We start from the raw sequence: 14,143 nt of genomic DNA on the forward strand, positions 1-14,143 counted from the left end.
AGTAGGAAAATATTTCATAACCATGACTCAAAATCCAGATACAAAAAGAGAAAGGACTCCTAAAATTGATGTAAAAATTTTAAAGAAAAAAAAAAAACTTTACATGGAGAACACATTGTAAAGAATGTAAAAAGGAGACAAATGACAAACTGGAAAAATATATGTAACTTATATCATGAAGGATAAATATCTTTAATACATGAAGAGCTTTTAATATTTGAGAAGAAAAGATCAATGACCTTATATTGTCAAAACAAATTAAGAAGCTATTCACAGGCAAATGGAATGACCTATAAAAAGCTCAGCATTGCTGATAAAGGAAATAGAATTTTAAACTTCACTGAGATATCAGTTCTCCTTTACCAGATTAAGGAAAAAAAAAAAAAAAAAGTTTGACCACCTACACTTTTGGCAAGACCATGGGAAAATAGGCCCTTTTGCTCTGCTGGTGGGAATGCAAAATCATACATCTTTCTTGGAGGGAAATTTGCCAATCTTTTCTGAAGGGATCTTGCTGGATGTTGACTCAGCATTCTCATTTCTAGTAATTTAATCTAACAACATACAAGCAAAAGTACAAAAAGATGAACAAAGTTATTCACTGCAACACAATTTGTAATAATAAAGGAGTTGGAAGCAACCCAAATGTCCACAATAAAGGAGTGAGTGAATAAACCAAGATACAGCCACACAACAGAGTACAAAGGCAGCTGTGAAAAGAAATAAAGATGATCTCTCTAGTATTATGGAATGATCTTCAGATAAATCATTAAGTAAAAAAGGCAATTATAAAAAGGTATATATGAATTATTAGGAAGGATAGGATAAGTATTGGCTCATTTAAAAAATGGAAGGATTGAAATAATATTTTTAATGGTTACCTATGAGGAGAGAAGAAATGTAGAGGGCAGGGACATAGCAAGACTTCTTTGAATATACTTTCATTTATAGATTTGAGTTTGGCACAATATAAATATTTTACATAACTATAAAGCAAGTTAACCATAAATTGTAATCCTTAAAAATTGAGAGCAAACTTAATCAAATGAACGAAACCATGCATCAAGTAGGTGGCAAACTCACATAGAGGAACTATTCCAAATGACTTTGAAACCCTGTAAGCTAACTATACACTCTTATTAGGAAATACTCTACAAACAAATAGAACTGCAAACAAATCCTAAAATGCTTTCAATAATCAAATCCTTGAGCTTAGTAGCAGGTATTGTTATTCTGAATCTGTTACACGTGTACTGTTTGATTAAACAAATAAGTAATTGTTTTAGTGTTATCAAAAGCCAGGATTTTTGACGTGAGAGAAATGAGATATAAATGCAAGATCCATAAGTCAACAATCTATGCCCTAAATTTGAATCTGAAATATCAGCATGAACTTTTGTATTTTATAAAACAAAAAACAACAACAAAAAAGTATTTCCTAACTCTGTCCTCTGAAAACATCTAGAAAAAAATGATAAACTCAGGAGCAATGAGCAACGCTACCATCCCATATCGCTGTTTCTATAAATCCATCCTAACTCAAAGGAATCATATTCCTGTGGGAAAATAGTGATTACAAGTCTAAGAAAGGAAATGTAGATGAGCCTTGAACATCTTGTCATACCGTAAATCAAGGAAGCTCTCAAAGTTTACTGGGATTGCTAAAAGATTCAGAAGACAGTTTGAGTAAGTTTTCACTGGCCAAAGATGGACAAATTTGAGTATCAAAAGATATTGACTGCACTCAATCAAAACACATCAAATATGCTTATTTCATAAAAAGTAATTTATTAAATTAAATGGGTCACTTTTGAAGGATGCTAACTGACCAACTAATGTTTTTGAAAGCAGATTAAGGGAAAGAATTAAGCATTTATCAGGCCTTCCCTATTCAAACTGCACTAGAGTAACCAAATAGCAGTTAAGTCTACTTATCACTACTAAAGATAGCAGATAAATCTACTAAATGCAAATGGGATGATACAATTTAACTATCATCATTTTGCAACCCTTGAAAAACAGCAATAGTTATCAATGGCTTCCATTTTTTTTTGAAAAATAGATGATCTGACACCATGTATCTCCTGGTAGAAGTGCACAATACCACTTAACCTGTGTTCTGGTCAGAAATAAATAAGCAAACTTGGATCTGATTAAGCCTTAACATCTAACAACTAATTTACAAGACATACAGGACATGTTAAACAGTCCTCCAGGGATACAATCAGCAAAATCCAGACTGTAGAGAATCTGATGGGATGAATTGCCTGGTTTCTTCACCAAATACATTACAAGAAAAAATAAAATGGAGATGAAGGGGGAATATGTAGACCAAGTAAGACTAGAGACACATCAACCAACTATAGTGTATCATCCTATTTAGATTTAATTTAAAAAAATTGTATTTTTAAAAATCTGAGGCAATTTAGGAAATTTAAAAATTGATAAAATACTTGATTATATTGAGGAATGATTGATATCTTTGGTGTGATACTGGGACTGTGATTAGGTTTGAGAAAGAAGTCCTTATTTTTGAACATTTATTGATAAAATCATAGCAGATCTAGGATTTAATTGAAAACAGTTGGAGCCAAGAAAATAGTGGTTAGGGGTTTAGATAAAACAAACGAGGCCATTTGTTGGTAACTGTTGAAGCTGGATGATGAGTACACAGTCCCTACACGGATATGGATATATATATATATATATATATATATATATATATATATATATCTCCAGTCCCTACACGGATACGGATATATATATATATAATATATATGAATATAATATATTATTATTATTATTAATTATTAATTATAATATAATATTCATATATATATCCATATATAATGGCTGGCTCTGAGAAACATCAAAATGTGCTAAGTAGTTAAGAGCCCTGACTTCTAGTTTGGTTCTAATACTAATACTGTGACATGTAGTCTTAGCCAATCCATACTCTCTAAGACTCAGTTTCCTTGTAAGCAAGAGGAAAGGGATGAATTAGATTATCCTAGAAGCATCAGAGAATGTTAGAAGTGAAGGAGCTTTGAGGATCACTCAGTCTAACATGCTTGGGTTATAGAAGAAACAAATTCTGAAGTGCCTATGTCAGTTGGATATGATAATCCAATTACTAATCCTTCCAGTCACATTTATTTATAATAACTTCTCACTCCCTTCCCCCGAGTGAAATTAGCTTTATTATTTTTAATTTAATAAATTTCAATTTAATTGTTTTCAGTATCATTAAACAAACAATCCTGGTATACATTATGTGTATTTTCTCTCTTTTTTCTTTTTCTTGCTGAAGTAGAGTTAAAATACAATGTTATATGAGTTTCAGGTGTACTATATAATGATCCATCAATTCTACACATTACATCACAATAATTGTACCCTTAATCCCCTTTATCTATTTCACCCATCTCCCACCCACCTCCCCTCTGGCAACCACCCATTTGTTCTCTCTAGTTAAGAGTCCGGTTTTCATTATTGTTGCTTGTCCTTTTTTAATTTGTGTGTATTTTTTAAGTTTCATTAGAAATTTTTTAAAGAAGAATATATAGATACTTAGAGTGCCCAAAACAATATACCAAACTCCAGTTAATAGACAAACTTTTTTTTTCCTTTCTGTAGTTCAGAATTATTTCAAATGTTTTAAATATACATTCAATTTTCCATTAGAAAAAATGGTTCATAGAGGTTGGCCTAGGCTGATTGTTAGAGGAGAAAATGGGTTAATGAAAGGGTGACTCAGGAAGGTATGTTTAAAGAAAGGAGTTTGTTGAAAAGAAATTTGGGAGCAGTATTTGATTCTAAAAAATGTAAAATGAACCTTCACAAGGAAAATAGACTCAGGACAGGCATGAGCTAATGTTCCCTGATGAGAAGCTGGGACAGGTCTGACCTAGGCACTCTTTGGCTGCCTGGAGCCAGGACGGTCCTGAAGGCTAGAGCCAGGGTGAGCAGCAGGTGTATCTGTGAGCTGATTCATAGAAGATGCTCAAGAGTCAATGTTAGCCAAAGTCTTTAGAGACAATCAGGCCAGGAAGACCAACTACGGTCTTTTAGGTCTGTAGAACAGAATCAGGACTCAAAGTGAAAGATAAAGCCTGGGACGCCTAGGTGACTCAGCAGTTTAGCACCTGCCTTCGTCCCAGGGCATGATTCCGGAGTCCCAGGATCGAGTCCCATATCAGGCTCCCTGCATGGGACTTGCTTCTTCCTCTGCCTGTGTCTCTGCCTCTCTCTCTCTCTCTTTCTTTCTCTCTCTTTTTCTTCTCTGTGTGTGTGTGTCTCTCATGAATAAATAAATAAGACTTTAAAAAAAAAAAGAAAGAAAGAAAGAAAGCTGAAGCCAAGCAGGTTTAGCCCAGAACTGAAAAAAGATCCCTTGTGATTGCCCCAAATTGAATTTAAATATCCAATATGCCTTTACTGGCCACTGGTCCCCTAATACAAGGAAGAGGGGTGGACTGTGTGGATTGAACTAGTGTCTTTGATATGCAATAGTTTACCCTAAGTTATGAGGCCGGTGGGCTGCAAAGGGCAATACTCACGATCAGGTTTAAAGCTCGCACAGAGTCATCCTTAAGCTCTGATGAAATGCCAGTCTACTAATTTCTTCACCAAGGAATCACAAGGCACCTTCCATGTGCCACACAGCATGGTAGGTAGTGAGAAATTCATTACAAAGGGCAAAACTACAGCACCACTTAGGCCTCACGCTACCCTCACCCTGCCAATCCCTTACCCAGCAGAACTACCTCCCCTTAAAACAAAATTAACAAAATACTGATCATGTCATTTCTATGCTCTCAAATCTCCATTTGATACCTGTTGCCCACAGAAAAAATATTTCAATTACCCAGCATAGAACACCAGACACTTGACAACATGCAGCTCAGTCTCCCTACATTCTGCTCTGGACCTGAGGCCTGAACTAGAGCCAACCATCTCATTCTTTCATACTTCAAGGTCTTTGCGTGTGCCTAAAATATTCTTTCCCCTTCTCCAACCAGCCTTCCCAAACTTCCAAAGCCAGTTCAACTGTTACCTTCTCTGGACCTCAAAGTTAGGTTAAGGCTCCAACGGTGTGCTCTCATGGCCACCTGTACTGCTGTACTATCATAATGTTTATCATACTTACTATCACTGCAAATTTAGCTGTCCCCCGCCCCTTTTTTTCTGCATTTCTCAAATATAGTGCTCATTGCTAGCACTGTAATTATCTCTTTACTACCCTGTCACTTTAAGGCAGAAACAGAGTTGCTCACTCTGTATTCCCCAGTCCTGCAAGTTGCTTGGCAAGTGGGAGGTAATTCACTCATATGTGTTAGGCTGGGCAGGGTGGTCAGGGAGAGAAGAGAGAAGGAAACAAAAACCAGCAATTAGATTTTTCTAATCTAATTGCAGTTTAATTTGCAATTCCAATTTTGAAACTCCAATAGTGGTCAACAGATTAAAACTCAAAAAGAATAATAACCGGAATTCACTTTCACCTAAAATTAGAAGGTAGGCGGGAAGGAGGACTTTGTGAAGGGAGGAGAGAGCGGAGTAATGGAGAGTCATGGAGAGGTGTCAGGACAGAAAACTGTGGTTGTCGCCTGCCTTTGTTGCTCTGTCTTCCTCTTTGATCCACATGCTCCACCAAACAGGCGCTGCCCTCAACCCACCGCCCCAGATAGGTACACAGTGAGTTAGCACTGTGATTACATCAACGTCAGGCATGCGCATGAAAATGGACAAAGACAGGAAGGAAAACACAAAAGTGAACAGTACAATTAAAAGTTACATAATTTTTTTTCGTTTCCTTTAATGTTATGATTAAAATAATATTCTTCAACTTGACAATAGGTAGTCTTAACAATAACTCTAAGCTAAAAATGGCAAAGCTGCTGATACACAAATAAGCACTGAGGTTTAGGTGACTAATAAACAATTTTAGATATTGTTACTTTCAGAATATTGCTTAAATTGGAATAATAAATCTCTCCTGTTAGATGTCATGAGGAAGCATGAAAATAGGAAAAAACACACTGGGGTAAGGTTTCTCCCCAAAACCCCTTGTAATCTCTAGGGAAATACTTACTCTCATTTTCCAGGAAGATAAAATACACTTTTCCCCCCAGCACCTCTGGCAAAATATGGTAGACATATTTCAATCAGTAGCTACAGTAAGTTTTTTATTGAAAACAATATAAAAATGGAAAATTTTTTACAAAGGAAATGACTGCAATGTTTTGACTTTGATATTAATTCGATTCCTTTTATAAAGAAAGCACATGAGCTATGAGGTCTCAGCAGGATACAGTAGACATTAAAGGAACAAAGTATGAATAATTTGAACTATTGTCCAAATCCATAATTCCCTTCTAGGAAATCCTCTGACTAAAGATAAATAAATAAATAATCCCATAAATTTTGTAGTTTCTCATTGTAGTTCGTTACAGAATACTGTTTTTTATACAATGAAACAATTGTGCATATTTAAAAGTTTCAACCCATCTTCAAAGTTCCCTGAGGAGTCATTTTCTTGTTTGATATTGGCTTGTCTACTGTAAGCAAATAATTCAACAATTTCAAAATATGCTTTGTAAATAAGCATCTAAAGGATCTTCTCTTCACCAAAATGCAAACTGAAAACCAGCTCCATGCCATCTGGTTGCTAAATGTCATCACTCAGACCTCTAACTCACCCATCAAGATAGAACCAAGCACAACTTTGGACAGACTCATGAAGTGTTCAGTCCCCGAAAATGCATTCCAGCTCATGTGACTGTCCCACCAAATACATCCCGTGTCTGGGCAAGTGATCAGAGAAGTGCAGAAAAGAAAAAAATCTCCCCCAGTGACATCGTAAAATGCCTAGAACTCTGACCATGGCCAATGACTTTGGCTTAAGCCTCTGCTTCTCAGTTTTCTACCCAAGAATCCCAATGGGAAAAGAAGTGAAAACCAATCCCAGGATAGCTAAGACCCAGCCCAGAGTACTTTACCAAAAGTAAAAAATTCTTTACTTTTAAGATATGGGGAATTTTGATTTCTACTGTAATATGCACCTCTATTTGCTTTCATAGGAAGGTAATGTGGGTTTTTCCCAAGAAAACCTTCAAGTAAATTTGAAGCTCCAAGAAAATGTGTAGTGCACATCCTGTTGAATTTTTCCATAAGTGATGGGCCAATTTGGGAGGCCTGGACACAGGTAAGGCCTTCCAGACCCCCGTCGGATAAAATGGGAATGGGTTCTTTACAAGGAGATGCATATTTGGGATGATTTTTATCAGCTTTTAACAGCTTGGCATGCACAGATTTATGAAAAGAACTGGCCAGTCTTCTAGCAAGGCCCAGAGGTAATGAAACCCAAACAGAGCAAGTTTAAACAGCAGATGTGTAGGCCAGCCAGGTAAGAAGGCCGGATCACGTCCCGCAGGGGCAGTCTACATGGAGGGGCAGAGGAACAGTTGTGACAGTAAAGACACAGCAAGCCCGGGGTTGGAAGGCTCCAACAAGAGGAGGAAGATTTCTGCAGGAAAGAGGAAGGATTCAGAGATGGACTTTTCCCACATCTTCTCTTTATCAAGAGCACCCCCAAGCATATCACCAGGAATGAAAACATAAACATCTGCTTAAAGCATAATCAGCACAGGGACTCGGAAAGTGGCTGGTGTGGGTCCCTTCTAATGGTTCTCAGAAGCCCATGAAGAATGGAGCAAGAGATAAAGAGAAACAGGCTCCTCGGCCACAGTCACGTTTTCTCCTCGCCGTTCCCACCAAACCGATTCGCAGATGAGGGTTATTTCCTAGGCAGCAAATGTTATTTGTCAGGTAATAAGAGCTAAGCAAGCCAACCTTATTTCCTAAACAAAGATAAACCTGGATTCCAGTAAAGGGTACCGGTCGATTGCAGATCCACTGGCCCAAGAGACGAGTCAGAAACAATGCCTGGAATATAGGTTACGGAATGCTTTCCAAATATCTGAGATATGCACATTCCAAAGTACCACATGGCCTAAATAAACAAGAAATACTACTTAACATACTTACTACTTAAAAACCTGAGAGTTCCCGGACTTTGTATAAAATAGCGTGCTAACTCATTCTGGAAGGCTCATGCTGTTTATCCTTCCAGATATCAAAGAAAACACGTATCTCTTGCCTGCCCTCCTCTTCTATCTTCCCCAAGTGTGCTACATATCTAAGAGGAGTTTTTCTAGAAGAATAAAATACTCTCTGACATTAAAAATAGCAGTTTACTCTGCATTCTGTCCTTTCAAAATTGAATCACAATCGTGAAAGCAAGGGCCACTCTATCTACTTCTTTTATGTCTCCTCTGGTCAATACTCCATACAAGAGAATCCAGAAATTCCCAACTGGTTTTGCAACAATACATGGCATGTCCAGCTGGCTCAGAAGCATCACAAAATCTTTAAACAACAATTAATTTAAAATTTAGTACATAGGGGACACCTGGGTGGCTCAGTGGTGGAGCAACTGCCTTTGGCTCAGGTCTTGATCTTGGGGTCTGGGATCAAGTCTCACATCAGGCTCCTTGCAGGGAGCCTGCCTCTCCCTCTGTCTACATCTCTGCCTCTCTCTGTGTGTCTCTCATGAATAAATAAATAAAATCTTTTAAAAAATTAATACATACAATTAGTTCCATATTGGTATCAAAAATAATTGTATGCCATACAGCAGTAATTTTTTTTTTTAAGATTTTGTTTATCCATTCATGAGAGACACAGGGAGAGAGACAGAGACACAGGCAGAGAAAGAAGCAGGCTCCCCCCAGGGAGCCCAATGTGGGACTCGATCCTGGGACCCCAGGATCACAGCCCGAGCCAAAGGCAGATGTTCCACCACTGTGCCACCCAGGTGTCCCCATACAGCACTATTTTGAGGGAAGATGCAAAGTGTCACAAAAATTAAGAAGTTGGTCAAACTGGTTTGCCAAAAAACAAAAAACTGGTTTCTCTTACTCTAAAAATTGTTGGGAACTGCTACAGCGGCCCCTCCCCACTTATCTGTGCAGGAGCCACCAAGATAGAGTATATAGCTTCATCCAGGGTCTCCTAAGTTCAACATCACGCACAGGCTGCTGCCGCTCACCAGCAGTTAAGCTCTTCTGGCAAGAACTGCCTGCAGCCCGGCAGAGGCTTCTCTCAACCTCCTTCTGGGCTTTAGAAGGATCTCGCAAGAGCTGCTCCCTGGCTGCCCTCTGCCTTCCACAGCTCACAGTTGGGTTAATTCCCCCACAGATCAACTTTCTCTCCGCAGTACGTGCACGTTTCCATAAATGCGCTTTTCCCTTTTTTCTTTTACTCTTGCCCAGTTATCTTCAAAAAAGACACCTCGTTCTGTAGTGGATACTGCGATTTCAAGACAGAGGACCAACCCTACCACGGTGGCTGGAAGAGTTAGTGGCCCATGGCTCTCATGGTTACTCCTTTCCAAAGACTGCTCTCTGCCAAAGAGCTGCCTACCTCAAGATCATGCCCCTTGCCCTGGGAGTGACCCAGATTCGGTGACAGGACAGTGGCTAGATAGAAGTCTTGGCCCCTAACCTCAGGATGGGACAATTCTGAAGGGCCGTGCTGCTCTGTGGCTCTCCATGGCATCAATTTAGAGTCCTGGATTGTGGCTGCATCCCAGCCCAACTGTCCCTTCCCCAGTTCTACTTTCATTCCCCCAGGGGTCCACTGACAATGTGCTCTGCAATAAACCTCTCCTACACAGATTTGACTTCCAGGAAGCCCACCCTAAGACATTCTCCCTCTTTTCTTTTTGCAATCCTCCTTTGTGATTAAAAATGAACCATATGGTGGCTCATTGGTGCTAGTAAAGCACAAATGTCAAAGTAAAGTTTCAAAGTAGAATTATTCTTTAACTTCTAAAGCCTCTAAATATCCTGAGAATTTCCTCTCAATAATTTCCACAAGTCTTCAAATTTCCTTTCATCCTCATCTAATTAAAAGTGCCATTGTCAAAGCCATGTCATATAAATAAGAAACTATTGTTATTAATTTGGTTATTTTCTGTTATAATTAGTGGATTTGCAAACACAATCTTCATTCCTGAACTACAATATTTGATTCTTCTAGTGCTCATCGTGGCAAATGTGCCTTATTTCATTGAGGTCTGAATTTAAATAGATTTCTATGGGCTGGCCTTTTGTTCCTTTCTTTTAATATTTTTGCTAGAAAAATTATTTTCAAGTTCAAAACAACTGACTTTGAATTAAACTGTTGGAACCCAACCTGTCTGCAAGTGGGAGCTCACAACACTTCAAATAATTGGCTTTGGAAACAGAGGAGCCTGACAACATTTCAGGGACTTGAAGCAAGCCTTCAGGCTTCCCTCGATGGTGCAGTTGCCCAGTTGCCTAACTGTGTAATAGTAGAAGGGTCCCAGCTGGGCTTTAGCAATTTCATTTCCCCGACTTCAGATCACTGCTTGGCCCACACCTATACTGACCATCTGAAGTGTCTGGCCATGCACAGGCACACGTGCAAAATGGGCAGCAATTATTTCCTGCTTGTCCAGCATGTGAGGTCACCTCGTATACCAAGCCAAAAGCTTCTCCTCACCCCTTTTTTGGGAGGTAAATTAGGGCTGAACATTTTATTAGATCTTTTAGTGATTTTTTTTTTTTTTTTTTTTTTTTTTTTTTTTTTTTTTAGCAGCAGTACTGTCTGAGGGACTGGAATTGTAAATGAGCAAGTTCAGGGCTTACCATCCACATGAGAGCAAAAACTCAGAAGAATAACTATAGACAGAGGCATACCAGCTAAACTCAAGGGGACAATGAAACTGGTGTATACAAATATTAACAAAAGGAACATGAATTTTCAGCTATTAATTGACAAAGCAGCTAGATTAATGGGTAATCAAAGCTGCTTCCTTTAAATATTCAAAAGGATTAACAGCAAAACCGAAGTATCCTATAGGATTAGTAAATCATATAAAGACCCGTTTAGATGCTAATAAAGTCTCAAGAACATAGCTAGAAAGTGGATGCTACCTCAGGCAAGAGAGACAACCCAGCAGGGCACATGAGCCACCCAATTCTGGCACAAGCTGGAGCTGGAAGGAGTACCCGGTGTGAACAAGTCCTCTCCAGCAGAAGGGAGGCAGGCAAAAATTGTTCTATATCCATCTGAAACATATATATTTTCTACTATTAGTAAACAGTGTTTACTATTTTGCTGGTGTGCCATTGAGTCATATTTATTTCTTTGTGCACAAAAAGAAATATGTTGAGTATATTCTCTTGAGAGATATCCATGAAATGAAGGCAAGCTCTAATGTTCCAGCTTAACTACTCTGTGATTCTCTGTCTTAGGCCACAATCACACACTGAAACAGTGACAAAATTATACTAAAAACTAAGTTGCTAGAGAAACTTATAACACAAAGTAGGCTCATTTAAAGACTTGTCTCAAAAAATAAATTAAAAAAAAATAATAAAGACTTGTCTCTTTTTGTCGTTCGCTGAAATAGGTATTGAAGCTGGAGCTCTAAGCCACCTCAGGGAGTTACTCATTTTTCTGAGGGTATCTCCCATGTAAACATGAAGTATGTTAATAAATTTTTATCTGTTTTTCTCTTGTTAATATGTCTTTTATTACAAGGATTCAGCTAAGAATTTTGAAGAGTAGAGGGAAAGTTATTTTTCTTCTCCTGCACATCAGTTCTGTTGCATACCAGTTGGCATTACACCACTACTTTCTTCTATTGGAGCTGATATTCATTTGCTCGCTTATTCGACATGTATCATTGAAGGCCTGCTGTATGCTAATAGCTATATACTATTTCGAGTTGTGAGGTACAATGATGGAGCAGAAAGTCTCTCCCAATTCTTCCAAGCCCAGGCAGCAGGAGAAACTGTAAAAAAGGAAATGTCCCTTGTACTGAGGTTCTTGGAAACTGCAACTTTATTTCTTTGTGTGTATGTTCAAGATCCCTTGACTGTCAACTAGTATGTTAACTGACATAGGCTAATGAGAAAAAGACAGAGGCAGACTTATAAATAAAATATGCACTTATGCCAAATGAAAGCAAATCAGGAACTTCCACAAAGTTTCTCTGCAGTTCAAATGGAGAAATGGGGCAAGAATTGGGACCATCCCTTACATGCAACCGCATAAGCATGCCAAATTCCAAAACCCGTACTGTGGCTGTCCAGGACATATTCATACTGTGAGTCGCAATTTAATTTCAACAAAACTTCATCTGTCACATCAAGTTAATGTTGTTAATTTGGGTCTTATTGGTTTTAGAGTTTTATTCTTATTTAGTTTGTAAATTTGCTTCAATTTTACAATTCAAAGAGATATAAACATCAAGAATTTATACTTGGTTTTGTATTTGCACATACGTAAGTAACATCGTCATTAACTGAATTTAATGACACTGAAGGAAAACTTCCTTGGGTTCATATAAGCTCTGAAAACTGATTTATTATATTCACTGTTGGCTGTTTCCAGCAAGGAGTTATCATTCCAGCTCCCATTGATGGAGCTACCCCTTTTTTCAATTGTTTGTCGATCCCAGAGTTGAAAGAAACAGTCCCTTTTTGTTATCTAGAGGCTTGAGGGGACACTTCTGGCCTTCTATGTGCAGGGACTGTAATTTCCTTCAAATTTATCAGTGAAAGAAAATGGTGAGCTGAGAGTTAGCAAACATCTGAAAACAATAAAGCGGAAAGGAAAACCCAATTCAGTCTATTGCCTTAGGGAATGGGGAAAAGGCTGTGTTTTCTGATAACACAGGGCAACTTTGTGGAAGATACTACAGTACTGCAGTTGTCCCCGCAGGCATGGGGAGGAGGCATTTCTTCCACTGCACAGCTAGAAGGTGAGACTGCCATCGATACCTGGCCATCCTTCAGTCCCCCTATCTCAAAAAAGCAGGTGAGGAAGGCAATGTTTTGTTCAACACAGTTCCCCACTGCTGGTTCTCAAACGTGCACTGGGCCATGGCAGTTTTCACCAGTCTTTGACAAAATGAGAAAGATAAGGTCGACTAGTGTTTATATAAGCATGTTGGTGTAAGTTACCAACTGTCCTTTCCCAGGAAGAACTGTTCTTTGTTCTAAGATGTGACCTTCTTACTTCTTTGTGATTGAAATGTCCTGGGATACATTAGCTGCACACACGCTCAAAGTAAGCTTCCCCTCCAGATAAGAAATCAGACATATTCACAGGTTCTGGCCTTTCAAAACCACAAAGTAGTATGAAATAATGAGACATTCTGACATTTTAAAATATAACAAATATAATTAAACACCCTTTCTTTTATAAAATTGTGTTAAGAATAGGTGATGGTTGTCTCTTTTTATTTTTATTTTCTGTTTATTTGGACATGTGAAAAAATTGTCAACCTTATTTTAGTCCCAGGGATTTCTGCTTATTTCTTTTTTGCTTTTTGAAGTTTTACTGGTTCATGAAATCCAAAAGTTCAAGAATTATGGAGTATTGACAAGAGCTTGTGACTAAGGGCAGGGGAAATGGAGTTTTCACTGCTGGCGTACACCACCCTGGGAACATTGCTTAAACCCTTTCAAAGCTGCAGGGCCCTCATATGCAAAATAGAGATGATGGTGTCTTTCTGCGTAGAGCCACTTGTAAGGCGTAATGAAAAAAATACATAAAACATCTGAGAGCTTAATAAATGGAAGTTACCATCATTGATAACCATCAGCCCTTGGTTTTCATACATTCAATATAAATTCAGCTGTCAAGATATTTCATTGGGAAGACTCAACATCCTTTAAAATCAGAAACAAAGCACAAGGCCATAATTTCCGATCTGACTAGGTACTTATTTTGTCTGGACTAGACCAGACTCCAGCTACACATGCATCTAAAAAAAAATATATTAAAGAGAAAGAAATTAGAACACCTAATGGTGCTTTTGCCTATAAGATAACAAACAACCAGTTAAGCCGATGTTTTTAGACATAATTTGACATCATTTGAGACAACAGCTCCCAGTATCTTTTGATGGGAACCCATCTGACTAGACATACATGCTGAGACAAAACAATATACCATGTTTTTAAAAATAAATTTTCAACATTGAGAAAAAAAAAATACTTTAGCGAATCAAAGGAAACAGGAATTAGGATACTTGCCCAGAACA

The sequence above is a fragment of the Vulpes lagopus genome, chromosome 22 (assembly GCF_018345385.1).
Source record: "Vulpes lagopus strain Blue_001 chromosome 22, ASM1834538v1, whole genome shotgun sequence".
NCBI lineage: Eukaryota > Metazoa > Chordata > Mammalia > Carnivora > Canidae > Vulpes > Vulpes lagopus.